The sequence below is a fragment of the Corvus moneduloides genome, chromosome 6 (genome assembly GCF_009650955.1).
Source record: "Corvus moneduloides isolate bCorMon1 chromosome 6, bCorMon1.pri, whole genome shotgun sequence".
Classification (NCBI taxonomy): Eukaryota; Metazoa; Chordata; class Aves; order Passeriformes; family Corvidae; genus Corvus; species Corvus moneduloides.
The window spans coordinates 57,701,957-57,717,676 of NC_045481.1; the positions used below are offsets into that span (position 1 = coordinate 57,701,957).

General features: G+C 35.3%; 1 long non-coding RNA gene across 6 annotated transcripts in view; it reads left to right on the forward strand.

Moving 5' to 3' along the window:
- The window catches only part of LOC116445931, a 95,912-nt gene that overhangs the window by 49,921 nt on the left and 30,271 nt on the right, over positions 1-15,720 (forward strand). For 5 of the 6 annotated variants that reach the window (XR_004240951.1, XR_004240947.1, XR_004240952.1 and 2 more), the window contains exons 3-4: positions 2,864-2,945; positions 7,944-7,976. The exons of the other annotated variant lie outside the window; for it this stretch is intronic. This is a non-coding gene — a long non-coding RNA (uncharacterized LOC116445931). The remainder of the gene's footprint in view (positions 1-2,863; positions 2,946-7,943; positions 7,977-15,720) is intronic. 6 annotated transcript variants of the gene reach the window in all.

Genomic DNA, 15,720 nt, shown 5'->3' on the forward strand with positions numbered 1-15,720 from the left:
ACTAGGGAAAATTACAGAATTCCTTCTGAGTAAACAACATTAGAGATGCTTTTTTTTTCTCATATACTCTTTTGTTCTTACTAAAAGGATTAAGTTAATCAAAACCTTGTAGATTAAATAATTAAACCTGTAGATAACCACAATTTTTTACTGTTAATTAGACATAGGTGTAATTTTCATAGGATGCAGAGTCCCTAAATTTAGCTGTGGAATATTACATTGATCACACACAAAAAACATCATTGATTCTCTGGGGAAGGGTTGGACGTCAGTGTGTGCGTTTTGGCTCAGACCACCTTTCACCTATTAAAGGGGGTTCCAGTAGATCTTTATCCTTGCTGCACATAGCAACAAAATGTGATTTGCCATCCTTAACCCTTTGAACGTTCTCAGCATCAGGATGATCCACACTTACTCAGTTACTCTGCTTTCATGCTCTGTATTGTATCTGAAATCTTTATAGCAAAAGTGCAGTGTTTTTATCTTCTGTCTTCTGCTGCTCTGTCAAATTTTTAATGTATGTTATATGTGTTTAAATATTTAGTATACACTGAAGCCATTACAACATGGCTGTAAAAAATCTGTAATATTACGCCTTCCTACTTTGACAATTACTCCTTTCTTTAATTGACTTGCAATATTTATAAATAAAACTCTGAAATTAAACCTTCACATAATGCAAAATGCTGCATTTTACTTCACCTGTTTAAGTTTACCAAAGGCAGTGAATCTTATTAAAATACTGTGCAGAATATTTTTATTGCTGTGTAGATCTCTGTCATTATGCAGTATGATAATTCTCAGATCCTTTTTCCAGCAATCACTAATTAAGTGTAACAGGCATGCATCCAGACACTCCTGAATTTTAATCCTCATGTTTCTTAATGAGTTGATCAAATATTACACAGAATGTGATAAAAATATGGGACTCATTTAAAATACAAATATATAATTTGTATAATTGTCCAGCTAATAAATTATGTCTAAATATTATGATTGTTTGTGCAAACACTTAGGGATGTGTCCCTGCAAGTGGTGGAAATAATCCATATGTGCACATGCAATTAAATATTCTATACACATAATTGTCCATAAGGATTTTCAGAAGCATGCACGGCACTGCATTTGCAGAATACTTTTGAATCTAGACACAGGTCTTTCTCAAAAAGAACAAAATCTATTTATATTAAAAAATAATGATGTATAATTAAATTCTTAGAAGGAAAATTTAGATAAAACAATACCCAATCCCCCTAGTTTGTCACCTGACTGTAGCACTAGCCTTTCCTACATTCTGAAATGACAGAAGAACTTCTTTCCTCCCCTTTTTGCTGATGGGAAATTCCTGGCAGCTGAAGTGCCTGATATTTGACCTGCTTTAAAATGTTTTGCATGATTTTGCAGAGTCAAGGAGCTTCCAGTAGTTCAGATAAGCTTTCAGCAAAGATCTAAACATTCTGCTGCTTAGCTAAAGTGACGTTTTGATGTTCAATACCATTTAATTTTGCTTCGTTCTTCTTCATCTTAAAAAATATCTACACAAACTCAATATTATTTATTGGAAGAAACATGAAAGTGAAAATTTGTCATCTGTGAGAAGCATTTATTTTTCTACATTATCAGTGGTATAAGCAGAGTACTCTGTTTTTGAATAATGAGGGCCAGCCAGAGCTGTCTCTGCTTTATTCTGTACAGTATGATTTAGTTGGTTTTAGTTGATATTTTTATTTTCCAAATCCCTGGGCTCATAAAGGCTGGGAAGACCACAGAGACAGATTGCTCAGGCACCAAAGAAAGAGAATGTCTTGTGCTATTTAGCAGCAAGCTCTCTGCCTGACTTTGTGAGAGAAGCACACAGAATGAGCATATGCAGGAAATGCTTGTCATGGTGCCTCACATGCCGCTGGCAGGCAGTCAAGCTGCCTCTGCCTTAGCGCGTGGAGAAACAGGAATGGGTCTGCAGAGTGAAAGGGCTGGTGCTGAGGACCTGATATCCCCGTTACATTGGTATGGAATGGTTGTTTGTCAGAGTGGCTCTAGTCTAGTCCTATGGGCTGCTGCCTGCCCCTCTGCAGCTGAGTGTGGCAGGAGAGCTCCTGCAGTGTCTCCTCCAGACAAAATCCCCTTGGTGGTCAGTGAGATCCCCCCTCAGTGTGAACCAAAGCACAGTAAAAGGGATTGGGCAGAGAGTCCTCAGAAGGGCTGTTCTAACCTGTGCTGAGACACTAATAGACTTTCACTCTTCACTCTTATTTTCTCTGTATGGGACTCAGTATGTGAACCTGGACGGACCAGAAAGAGCTTTTAGGAAAAGAATGTTTAAAACTAGATTGACCTTGGCTCTTACACATAGCTTTGAAAGTGAAAGAGCACAGAAGAATATCCAGGCTGGGATATCACTCTTTCCTTCTTACAAATTCCCCTCCAAATAACAGTCATTGAGATATTTAGTTACTTACTGTAATATATATATATATTGCAGTGATGGTTATGTACATATTCTGAAACTTTGATTTATTATTAATTTTTTAGATATTTTTGACCATCTCCTGAACAAATTCAACTTTTTAGATGATGCAAAACAGATGTGTTTTTCTAAGTGACACTTTAGTTTAACAGTCTAATTTAAAGTAATAACATAAATTTAAATGGGACCATCAGTTCCTTTTGCAACTGGACCACTCCAAAACCAAAAATGTTCGGCAAAGAATGTTCACTGAGAAGGGGCAGAGGTTGAGAAATTAAGAGATGGATCAGGCAAAACCGAAAATACCTCATTTTGACCACTGTCTCTTCTGTAGCAATGAAATGGATATCTTGGGAGACTGACAAAGCTTCCTCTCCTGTGCTTCTATTCCACCAGAGTCTCCTGATGCATGTCAATCCTTGAATATTTTCCACGAGCTTTCCAGTATTCTTCACTGTACTTTTATGCTCCATGCAAGGTAAAGGATGTGAGAGCTTTTTGAAATTACAGATGCCGTAGCTATGTTGTAACCACTGTGTAGGGTCTCACTCCTGCTTTTTGCATCTCTCCCTGTGAATATTATATGTTGCTCTACATACTGGCAAAGTTTCATAGCAAGAGTCTTAAGGGATACCCCATTCAGCCTATCATTGCTTCATGAGAGTGTTATCCTGGGAATTTGGACCTGTGAATTCAAACTCCCTTATTTTACAGAAGGGGCTAAACTGGTCAGTAAGAAAAACATGATTCATGTTTTAGATGCAAAGCTCTTCCCTCAATTATCAATATTACTTTCATGTGAACTAGAAAGCAGCTGTTACAAATAAAATTCAGTGTAAAGCAAAAAGGCAGACTAAACATTCACTCCATAGAGTTGTTTTTATCTGGAGGATGGGTATACATCCATTATATGTGGCTGCAAAGGCTAAACTGTCCTTTTTAAAGCATTCCATCTGCACTGTGTCAAAAATAGTGCTGTCCTGCACATGCTTAAATTTTTGGCAGCAAAGTGACACCTTAATTTCTTTTACAGTAAATACATACATATATTATACAGTGATATGTAGAGCAGATGTTTCTAAAAATGCAAAGAAATTCCAGTCTGGTCATGTTCATGTAGTAGCTTTAGTGTTTCAAAAAAGAGCTGGTTAGGCAATGCAGTCATGGTTCAAACATGAACATTTGAAGAGCCTGTACACAAGCACCTTGTATCAATGGGTATGGCCATGACACCTACGAATAAAAAGAAAACTTATTTCAAATTTACCTATAGAAAAAATAAAGCATTCCTTTTAAAAGTTTTCAAAGTGACGGACAGTTCTCGTATTCAGAGTTCCAGCATAACAGGCTTGACTCATCGATAGATGACACATCAAGCATAGGGAATTTGAAAAAGCACTGCTTAACCTCACTAAAAAAAATCATGGTTTTTAGAACAGGAAAGAAGGAAAATTGTTTTCTGATCCTTGACTCCACTATGTTCAAAAAGGGTAATGAATGTTCTGATAAAACACACTTCATTGGACAAATAAATCTGGTTCCAACTGACAATGTTATGTAAAGGGTTGTTCAAGTCTGTTTAAAAATTATCTTGAAGCAGAAAAAAACCCAAACAAACCATAAGTCCAGTAGGAGACAAGAAATTACGTTCACCAGCACATTCATTCTTTTGGCTTTTTCTCTTGTAAAACCTTTTTAGTGACCTCCTTCACTTAACAGACTAACCCAACAGTATAAAAGTATAGGAAATGAGGAAGGGTATCAAAACCAAGCCTCTAAATTGCAAAGTACCCAAACAAACACATTTAAAAAAAAAGAACGAAACCACCACTCATACATCCCCCCTAGGCCCAAACTACATGCAGCCATTCACAGGTGGAGAATTTCTTTTGTCTCTCATACCAAATAGAGCAACATGGTACCTTGCATCTCATTTACAGCTTTAAATTAATTAGAAGATCATAGCTGTGGTCATTATTACTGGCTTAATTCAGTTGCTTAAAAAGAAGCATCTCTTGCCATTTCAGATGCAATGCAGTATCTGAGACAGCTGCATGGGATTTGGAGATTATGATCTATGGAAACATGTAACCTTCTAGATAAGCAGCTGGAGGCCAACACGATTATCATAGGCCTTGTCAAAAAGCACTAGATATCTGTTAAATACATTGAACTTTATGTTTTCAATGTTTCAATGCACCTCAAACATATTTTGAAATCAAGGGGACAGTAAACTCCAGGAATACTTCTTTGAGCCCTTAAACCCCTAAAATTGTGACATTGTGCATAGTACAAATTGTGTATATCAGCTTTTCCCAAGGCTACCCACATTTGTTAAAGGTAGTATAAGTTATTGCAATTGGATTATGTATCATAAATCATTAATGATTTATGTGACACAACCACCTTTTTCTTCTTTTAAGATTGATGTATGAATATAACTGATGGAAGAAAGAAGAAAACCCATATTTTGCAAAGCATGTCATTCACATATAGTTTTTCATTCCCCTCATACTAAAGGACTAATTATGTGAAGTGATGAAAGATATAAACATTTATGAAAAATTAGGGTTTTGAAAAGCATATCTAATTGGGTAGATAATGTGCAGATTTGCATATCAAAATATAATACAAAGCATGTGTATTGAAATTATGCATAGGAATACCTAGGAAGCCATTCACAGAAATGAAAGTAAGGCAAGCCATTCTGGGAAGCAAGCCTGTCACAGTTAAAAAATATGTCCACAACCTATAATCTTTTTGTGAATAAAATTTTTTGATTGTTCCAGGTAGAAAAAAAAAGTTTTAATAACCAGGTACTGCCAGTTTTAAGAATTGCATGAGTGTCAACTCTTAATTTTTTAGCAAATGATCTAAATGCAGCATACAATACCATCCATTTGGGAGATCTGAACAACTTAGTGCAGTCTGACAGCATGAAAAAAGGCTTGAAAGTGTTTGCATTTTCTTCACACTTGCTGAGCAAACTGACAAAACATTAAGCATCACAAGTGTTAACACTATTTGTTTACGATGAAATAGTAGGTTTTGCTGCAAGAGCAGAAAACAGCAGTAGTGAAATATCACATGGTGCAGCTAAAGAAACTCTTGGGAGACTTACAAAAAAGCTAACAAGACAGAAATCATCAGAGGAAAGATTTGTCAGCCAGCTGCTTACTTCTAAATTTGTGATGTACATTTAATATCTAATTTCCCATTTGTAAAACTGGGGACTTCCACAAGCCTGCTAAAATGCGTTTTAATGTTGTTGTCCAAAACATCATTGCGTATAAGAAAAAGAGTTTAACATAAAAATTGAGAGCATTGCTTCCAATTGTCTGGGTGATATTTCATCCATGGATCCACATGGATGGAAACAAAATAGAAAAACTGGAGTATCTACTTTCTATAGAAATAAGGAAGAATGCAATTCTTAAAACCTTTTGCCATGTGTATAAGAAAAGATGTTTTGAAACATTTTTTTGTTATTGGTAAGCATACTGTCCCAAATATGTTAGTCACCATCCACAAAACTGAACTTTCTGACTATCTCTTTAAAACATTTATTTCTCAGCAATTCTCAACCATTTATTGTCTCCGCTGTTGTGAAGAACAGAAGGATGTAATCCGGTATGAAGATAGCTGAGATTTATTTAATGTCTATGGTCAAGGAGGGAATTTATCTGAAGAAGTGTTTTCATTGAATCCTTCCCCTCAAAACCTAAAGCCTCTCAAAATCTTGACATTATATATACATGCAGTGTAAAGATAAACTTGTTTGGAACTCATGAGATTTTCATAGAATAGTTAAAATTACACAGATGTACAGCTGAAAATTATGTCTTGTTTAATTGTGTGCCTGGAGATGGATTTTTGGGTACTGACATTTGAAAATGTTGGCCTTTGCATAGAAATTATTCCATGATAAATCTGTTCAACTAACAAAATTTTATGTCCAAATATCTGTCATTGTTAACAGAACCAACACTGATGCTATGTCTTAAATTCAAGTTATTTCTAATATTTTGTGAGTTTCTTAGCGTTTTGATTTTCTTCACCAGTAATCAAGGTGGGTACAAGAGGTTCTTTTTCAATACTCGATCAAAAGAATAAGAGTCCTCAGAGTTCCAAGCAATTCTGCAAATGCAATAAATTTCTTGACTCAGGAAGGCTAAATATAGTAGACCAGAATTTAAGACTTTTTCTCCTATATAAGTAATACATAGCGAGGAAGATGACTATATATAGCGATGAAGGGTTTGAGCTATACTGGAATTGAAAAACAATGAAGATACAAAAGATGTTCTGAAATTGTTTTAATTTTTCAAATGGGAATTCTAAACTTTTGAGGTATTTTTATTTACTTCTATTCCTAATTTTTCTTCACCTCTTATTTGCTTTTTTTCTTTCAGTGAGACAGTTGTAAGGCCAGAAAATCAGGTATGAGAGGTAGGAATGGAGACAGTGAACAGAGGAAAATGGGTTAGTTAATTTTTCTGTTGGTTTTATTAAATGAACTACTAATGAAACTACTTGAAAAAATCTCCATTTTGCAAAAATATGCCATTGAAAAGCATATTTTTGTACTTTTGTGAAAGTATTTATCTTCAGTACAACTATAGTGTCAGTGTCGGAAAAGAGTATCCTACTTTTATGTTTATACAGTTGAGCAAGAAGGAAGACATGTATGACCTGGGAGGGTAAGAAATAGTAGGTATAAATTGAAACATCAGATATTCAAACTTTGGTTCAGGGAAAGCCCTTTTCACCTTAGGGCATTGGAATAGTAGAACAGGTTGCCCAAAAGAATTGTATATTCTCCATCTTTAGAGATTTTTCAAGGCATGACTGGTTCAAGCCTGGAGCAACTATGTCTTCTCATATGGCTGACTCTGCTCCGAGCAGATGTTTGGACTAGATGAACTGCCAACATCCTTTCCAAACAGGGTTTTTCCATGTTTTAAAGATCCTGCATTCAAGCTTTAGTTTGAATATCTGAATATCCACAATCCTTTTAAGACTTTTGTCTCTCAAATTATCAAAAAATACACAACTTAGAGTGTGTATACCCAAGAATTGAAAACTGAATGGATATGACTGCTGATTACAAAACCAGAATTTAATATAGGTCCTAGAGCCCAGGCTATGATGTGCTACAGTAAAGGACTGAATCTCTGAACCTATACTCTGGCAGCCTGGTAGTCCATGTGCATGGAACTGTTGCCTAAATCATCCAGGGACAGTAAATACTATAAAGGAAAACTTTAGTTAAAGGATGGTCATCTCTGGTTCCTTTTGTTGTCAATAAGAAGAAAGAGTCCTGCTTTCTGGCAGAGGCTGGAGAGTACTGAAGTTAGCTGTGATAAGCTAAAAATACACTTTGTGGTTATGTCTCAAGTCTCTACCTCTGAATTTCTTGTTACTAACACCTATAAGGTCCTTGTCTCTTTAATCTCATTCTTTGTTTTCTTTATAGACCAAGCTCTCCATGGAATTGCACTATATGAAGGTAAAAACACTATTCCACAGATATAAATAGTTTACACTGAAGTGACAAGTTGGAATTGACCCTTCATGAATATTTAATGGTGATAAAATTTCTCAGATTAATACAACTCAGGTGTCAGAGTTGAAAAAAATTATTTTTAACTCTCTGTGGAAAAAGCATGAATTGATTTTTGTCCACCTATTAAACTGACTTCTAATAAAATGCAGAGATGTTTTCAAGAAATCCCAAAAGAAACTTCCAGAAGCAAAATATATTAAGATGATATGTCACTGAAAACAATTTTGTTTTCAGAGATAAAGGAACAATTTTGGCTGTCACAACTATGAAATGTCTCTGTGACTGTATGCATGAAAGTTAAGATCAGCAAAGAAAGTTAAGTCCATACACTTCTGACAAATCTTTGCACTTTCCGTGTTCTAGAAATAAAACTCCTGCAGAAGATACATTCAAGACAGTAGTTGATTTCATGCCAACATTTTTAATCTATTTCTTCTGTGAACTTTTGAAGAGTTGTTGCAGTTATTTTCTTTTAAATGAGAAGGGGATACCATATTTAATTTCCTCCTGTATACAGATCAATAATTTGATATTCTTCTTGACATTGGGTAGGGTGGATTTTTTTATGCCTCCCACACTTAATTTTAAGTCACTTTCATTGTAATAAAGGAAAATTTAAAAGCATAAACCAGTGCATTTTGAACATAAATGTATGAAAAATATTATTAAATGGTTAACCACCTCTTCTAGACAAGTATAGAAGCACTCAAATAAAGGTGAAATTGAACTCATTAAATTTTTTTCATATTGCAAAGTTCAGTTCTGTACCCCAAAACCAAAGTAAGCCACCTACAGTTTTACGTGTTTGTAGTGCATTACACAACATTAAAAATAGAGAAAATTTTATTATCTAGGTATTTGTTATGGAAATGCAGATTTGATTCTTATCTTTTGGGTCTCTATATCCTTTGGGAAATATCCTCTCCATTTGGTGATAGATGGGAGAATTACATTAATAGAAATAAGATTTAGCCAAGTTATTAAAATTCTCTGAATCTTAAGTTAGGACTAGAAATAATGCAGCAAGGCCTCTTTCCATTCTCAGTCCATAGCAATTTCCTAAACTTTGATGTACAGCAAAATACTTACCTGGTGAGTTGGGGAAGAGCTGTGGGTTAAACATTCTATTCAGATATAATGAACTCTTTATTTGTGTTTGGAATATTTTGTCAGTTCTAAAATGACCTATTGGTCTCTGGTTGTTTGGGGTTTTTCCCTCCTTCCAGTCACTCCTATCTTTTAAGTCTGATTATATTTATCATTTAGTATCATTTAGTATTATAGATATCTTACTCAGGATTACTCCAATTTTAGTTAATTTAGTAATACCACTGTAAACTGAACTTTACAGACAGGACAGTTTTCCCCTAAACATGTCTTAGTATTACCAAAAACAAAAACCACTGAAGATACCGAGTTTGCACCATCAGAGTTGTAGAACACACATCTTAATTTTCCTGTTATTCAGTGCTCTTCACTGGCTGCTCTTCGCACTGAGAAGATGTATGAAAAAGGCTGTTGTTCTTTTCAGGGTCTGAATCATGAGCCTCTGCAAACAAATGATCACTGGTGTTGAGTAAGCAGGGATGTAGCTCTGCAAAAGCAATCTTCTGCATGAAGTGCATTGGCCCTACCTCGGCTTCAGTTTTTTGCCCTAATAGATTTCCTTATGGCCAGATTTGTATTGGTTGATCAGACAGTAAAGCTGAATGGTACTGAAGAAGAAATGTCGGGAAAGAGCATTGATTTCTGCAAAGAGCATCAGAAGGATTTGTTTCTTAGCCTCCTATTTCTATCACATATGAAAAGATTCTGTTTTAGCTGTTTCTGGAAACATTTTATTTTGGTAGGTTTCAATGTGCTTCACCTAGTGTGCTTACTTCCCCATCATCTTAATGTTTTCAAAATAAATTTAGATGAAACTGGAGATAATAACTTGCTTGAAATCATCTTGTGCAGATAGAGGTTTGGTGTGCCTTATGTAAGAAATTTTTGATATTGTGATCTCATATTTGACATTTCCAGAGACAGAAGTAATCTCCATCCTGTCCTTGCATATAGAGGTTTCTACAAGAAATTGAAGTCATATTCCATAACTCAGGGAAGTGATATCTAGGGATCTTCCCTATTCTGTTCTTTCCTGATGGGAGGTGAAAATATAGCTAAAATGAATCAGACATAAAAGGAAACTTCACTGTCCATTTATTCTTCCCACTTTCACCTCCTAAGTGAGTGGAAATGATGAAGATCTATGACCTCTTGTCAGTCTGATATTGGAGAAGTTAATTCTTCCTTGAATCACATCTGTCATAGCTTGACATTTGTTTATTTAAACCCAAGCTTTGATGCCATATCTGTGTAGTGAAATATCTTTGTGGTGGACACCAACTTCTCACCTAAACAAAGGTAACCTGCATGAGCCAAGGCTAGAACTGGAGCACAGTATATTGAAAGATCTGGACCATCAAATTCAAATTGTTCTTAATGTAAATTCTAGCATCATCTGCCTCCATTAAGTTAATGAAACTCCATCTTAAAATAAATGGTTTTGTTCCCACTGAGGATCTTTCCAGATCCTTACTCCTTTGATGCATAGGAGGCTTTTTTTAAACTTATTTATGTACAGCTCATGCATATTTGTCCTGTTGACACATTGACCTTTCACACAGCCTTTTTTCTGACTGCTTTCTTCCTCTGGTATGTTTCTAGGGAACAAATTTATTTCTTTCCTTGGATTCTCCTTTTTCCCAAAGTTTTTATTCTGTTTGGAAAACTAAGCCACTTTGGTCTCATTTTTCCTTTAATTATTCTATAAATTCTTCCATTTCCTTGCTCTGTTAAAGTTGTTCTTATTAGTGATGGATAAATGCCAGTAGTATTCCAGGTAAGACTTTATCTTTTGAGAATCTCACATTTAAAATTCAACCAGCACTGGTCTGATACTGATTTTCTTCTTATTTTCAGAGAGAGTACAGATAACATCAGTGGATTTATTTAGCAATAAAAGGTCTGCTTTTGCAAACACTGACAGTTAAGGTTGCATACATAATTATATCCTCTGCTGTCAGTCAAAATTATTTTTACTCCCTAAAACAAAATATAGAGTCCTTGCTTGGGGAGGAATGTCTTGGTATTTGGCCACCTTCAGCAACTTTTGTCCAAATAGATATTATATCTGTATATGAACAGATATTAATGATTTCTAGTCCAAAATTATGAGCCTGATTCTCCCTAGAAACCAAGTGCAAAACCATATATATTTCCATTGTAAAATTCCATGTTGGTTGCTTAATGTATCATCCGCTTCACTTTCAGACTTCATATGAGATGTCCCATCCTAAAAGTCAATTTTCTAAAAAATTATAATGCGAATTTTACCTGTTAGACATCACAGGCTGAAGTCACATGAAAACACAGGGTAGGTGCACTGTATTTCCTGTCTTTTTGCTCTGTTTCTGCATTCTTCTTTCCCCGATTGCCATTAAAAAATGCAGTTCATTATACATTTTTAGAACTATATTGGAATAATTTTGGTCTCCTATTCAGTCTTTGTTCAATAGAAGTATATTAATTAGATCTATGAAAGGTCTACCAGGACCCAAAGAACAGGTGTAATACAGCTACTTCATTCCGTCATAACAGGAATAAATTTATCTAGTCAGCTAGCTTGGATGTTTGTGACAAAAGGACTCATTGTTCAGGTATGTCAGTGTGACTGAAGTGTGTCAGCTGGCTGGCAGCAGAGATTGGACAACTGTGGGTCAGAAAGCAAAAGAGAAGGAAGAGACTCTGTGGGTTATGTCTTTCTCAGTCTGAAGCCAAAGGTTTTTTCATTACAGCTTTCTAAAGGCAGGCACCCTGTAGCCCATACTCAGCGGGAAAGGGTTGGCTCCTACCTACCTGAGATCTGCATCCTGTGGCAGTTTTATTAGCCCAAATCACAGAATCACAGAATTAACTAGTCTGGAAAAGACCTTTGAGATCATCGAGTCCAACCTGTGACCAAACACCACCTTGTCAACCAGACCATGGCACTGAGTTCCACATCCAGTTCTTCCTAAAACACCTCCAGGCACGATGACTCTAGCACCTCCCTGGGCAGCCCGTTATCAGTGCCCAACCACCCCTTCTGTGACGAAATTCTTCCTGATGTCCAACCTGAACCTCCCCTGGCACACCTTCAGACTGTGTCTTCTTGTCCTATTGTTGGTTACCTGGGAGACAGTCTGACACTTTGGTTCTTAAAGCAAAGAGAAGCAAAACTCTATGACAGAAAAGTATAAGGTTAATTTCTTGGGGAACAGAATAAAATAACCTAGACCTTGCTTATTTAATTTATTTGAGACTAATCTTTCTCTCATATCCAGAAATCCACATCTATAAATTTAATATTCTTGGAAATGATTACTCTGGATGTGATTGTTTTGAAAGTGTTTATTTTGCAGAAATTAGCTTTGTTAAAATGTAGATGTTTGCAATATGTGTATTGGGTAAATGATCAGTTTGACTTCCATCAAATTGAATGTTCAGCAAGAAGTTTAGGTGAGGTTTCTTGATCAGAGTGTCCAGGGTCAACAGTATGCTCACGATCTTGACTGTTGCCCATAAAACGGGATTTGGTTGCTGCACATGGAAGCAAGACATAGAAGAGCGTATTGGGCTGGAGCCAACCACCTGAAGAAAGTAATTTTATTCCTGCTGAAGCTGTACCCTTTGATAAATGAGGGTTTTTTTCTTGAGCATTGACTAAGATGAGACAAGATTCTTGATTTTTATAACCTGCTGAGTCCTAGAAATTAAAACAGTCACCAGGGCCTTCCTTACTCTGGGTGTTCGTGTGATGTTCGTCAACTTAGAATAAGAAAGCTTCACTTCCTTCTTCCTTTCATGCTTTATTTTTTCTTTCCTCATTAGAGGAATGTATTCATATGTAAATGAATATCTTTCAATTTCACCTACATTCTTGTATCACAAGCCAGATGCTCTGTGGAGTATTGTATTTCCTTTTTTTTTTTTCTGCAGCCTATACCTACATTAATCCTCCTCTACAATCCTATCTCCCTGAAATGTTTCTTAAAAACATCTTATTAGCAATGCTTTCAAATTGTATTTGATCTCTTGCTAGAGGACAATCAGAAGATTACAAGGTTAATTTTCCACAATTAGAATTTGTTGTCCTTAGTCACAGCCTTCAATCTGCTGCTCCTCTGTCAGGAATGATAATTCTAATCCAGCAAGACAGCCTGGAAATAGTTCTTTATTGAAGTTGTTCTTCCTTCTTGAGCAGCCTGTTCTGCTAAGCTCCTTCTCCAAGACAGTTAAGATGGAAATACTGGTTCTAGACTCCCTCAGTCTTCCATAGAAGCCTTCTTTTGAATATTAGAAAGATCAAAACATTGTCAGAGTATCCAATTTTATCAAACTTCAAAGACCATATTAGTTTTATGATGGAGTATTTTGACCACAGAATGATAAGATTTATATTAAATAAATTGATCCATTTTCAATTTAATTCAATTACCTTGATTGTTTTGAAAAACTAAGAGGATTTTAACTTCTGTTTAACCTCTGTCCAGCAAGTAAATTAATTCTAAAGTTAATGCATTTAAAATTTATTTTAAAAAATATTATTAGTCAATTCATTCATTCATTCCTTCATTCCTTCATAAGGCAAAGTAAAAAAATACTACTGCCCCTAATAGAATATTCAGAAAGAAACTCTAAAATATTGGTGGGTTTTGTTACTTTTGAGATTATTTTTCTTTCTTTTTTCTAGTATGTCAAATTTGTCCTTATAGTATTCCTTTCTGGGGACCTCAATTTTCATTTATTATAATTATCCATTTCTTCTTTGCTGAAGTGATATTGTATACAGGCATGTTATTTTTAGGAGATTTTGTCCTTAAATCCAATCTGATGCCTGTTCCCTTTATGACCCCTTTTTGAGATCTTTTTTCAGCAACACCAGTCATTCTGCAGTCTGTTGTACATGTGCTCATATTTAGCAAAGAAATATGAGCAATACCTCCTCTGAATGCATAAAAGAGCCTTTCCTCAAAATATATATTGATACATTAAAAAACTCTGTCTAGATTCTCTGAATTTAACTAGTTTCTCTGACTGAGATCTAAATGTGTTCAATTTAATTGCATCTTAAATATATTTTATGTTGTAAAAAAATACATTTTGTTTAAGTCTCCTTGTTTAAATTTTTGAAGGGGTACTTTTTGGGGGGTGGGTTAGTTTTTATTCCATGTAATCAGAAAATTATAATTGATCCTTTTCAGCAGCATTCTATGAAATCTTACTGTTCAGAGAATAATGCCATACTCCTTCAAAACAGTGATGCATACAAAGCAGCTTTATTTCCTTCAGTGGAATTAATTAAGTTCTTAATTATACATGTGTTCAAGGGCTTTGCAAGAATATGTACAAATCATACTGGCACTGTAGAATCTTGAATAAAGGTTTTCTATGGTTTTAGTCTTGTTTCTCTGTCTCCTGAACTTCACTGTGAGAACTTGCAAGGATTTCTTATGAGAAAGTTAAGGAAGTAGATGTACATGCCCAGTCATGACCACAGTTATTAAACCAGATTATAGTGATTACTCAGGAATATACAATAAAGTAGAAATGTGAATAGAAATTCACATCACATGTCTGACATTTATGGAGTGATGGAATCATAAGGAAGTGCATCCAGGCCATCAAAGCCCCATTTCCCACACGTGTATTGTGGTACCCTGTGCTGCACAGGGACCTGGCAGTGGCACAGGTAGTTAAGCTTTACTGACTCTTCCAGTGCCAGACCATTTTCATTTGCTTTTTGTACTTATTCCTAAAGCTGATATTTTTAACTTGAGATTAGTTGCCTGAAGCTAACTTTGTTGAGCTATTTAAGATAAAACATTTCAGCCGTACCTGGGAGCAAATACTGGCATAAACCTGACTATTTTTCCTTAAAATAAAGCAAGTCCTCCTGGACATTTTATTGACATCAGCTCCACACTCAGGAGCAAAGATTAAAAATTAATTAAAAGCCTCTGAAATCCTTATTCAGCATTCTTTGACATGGGTTTTTGAAAGCAATTTTCATGAGTAAGTCTGCATGGTACTGAAGTGGTACAGTAATAAAATTCAGAAGCTAATGAGTACTTTTGTCTGAAACTGCAGTAATGGATTCTTACTTTGTTTAGAGGTAATAGTTCATTTTAATATAAATTAATTTTAATACAGCTGGTTCCATGAAACAGTAGCAAGCTGCAAGCAAGTGGCTTTACTTCCAAAACAAAAATCTGTAAATTGGAGAATGATAACGTTTAATAATTACAGAATTTTGTGAAATAATTGTGTTGGTGAACCAGTAAATGTGAATTAGCATTGCATCATGCTAAAGGAGAGAGAGAGAGAGGAAAAAAATATTGATATGGATCTTTTTGTATGTTTAATGATTTTGCATAAGTACCACACTACTTTCTATGAGTAGTTTTCCAACACTGAATGCAGCTCATCAAATATAGTAAGTATCATAGATAGTCTTCAGCTGAGACATGTATCTCCTTGGCAACTCTTAACTCTTTAGTTGTCTTGTGATTTTTTGGTAAGTGAAGTATGTCACTGAAGTCCATCCATGCGAAAAGCATAACTGTTTCCTCAGAATTAGGAGAAAGGACTGTCTAGCAGTTTT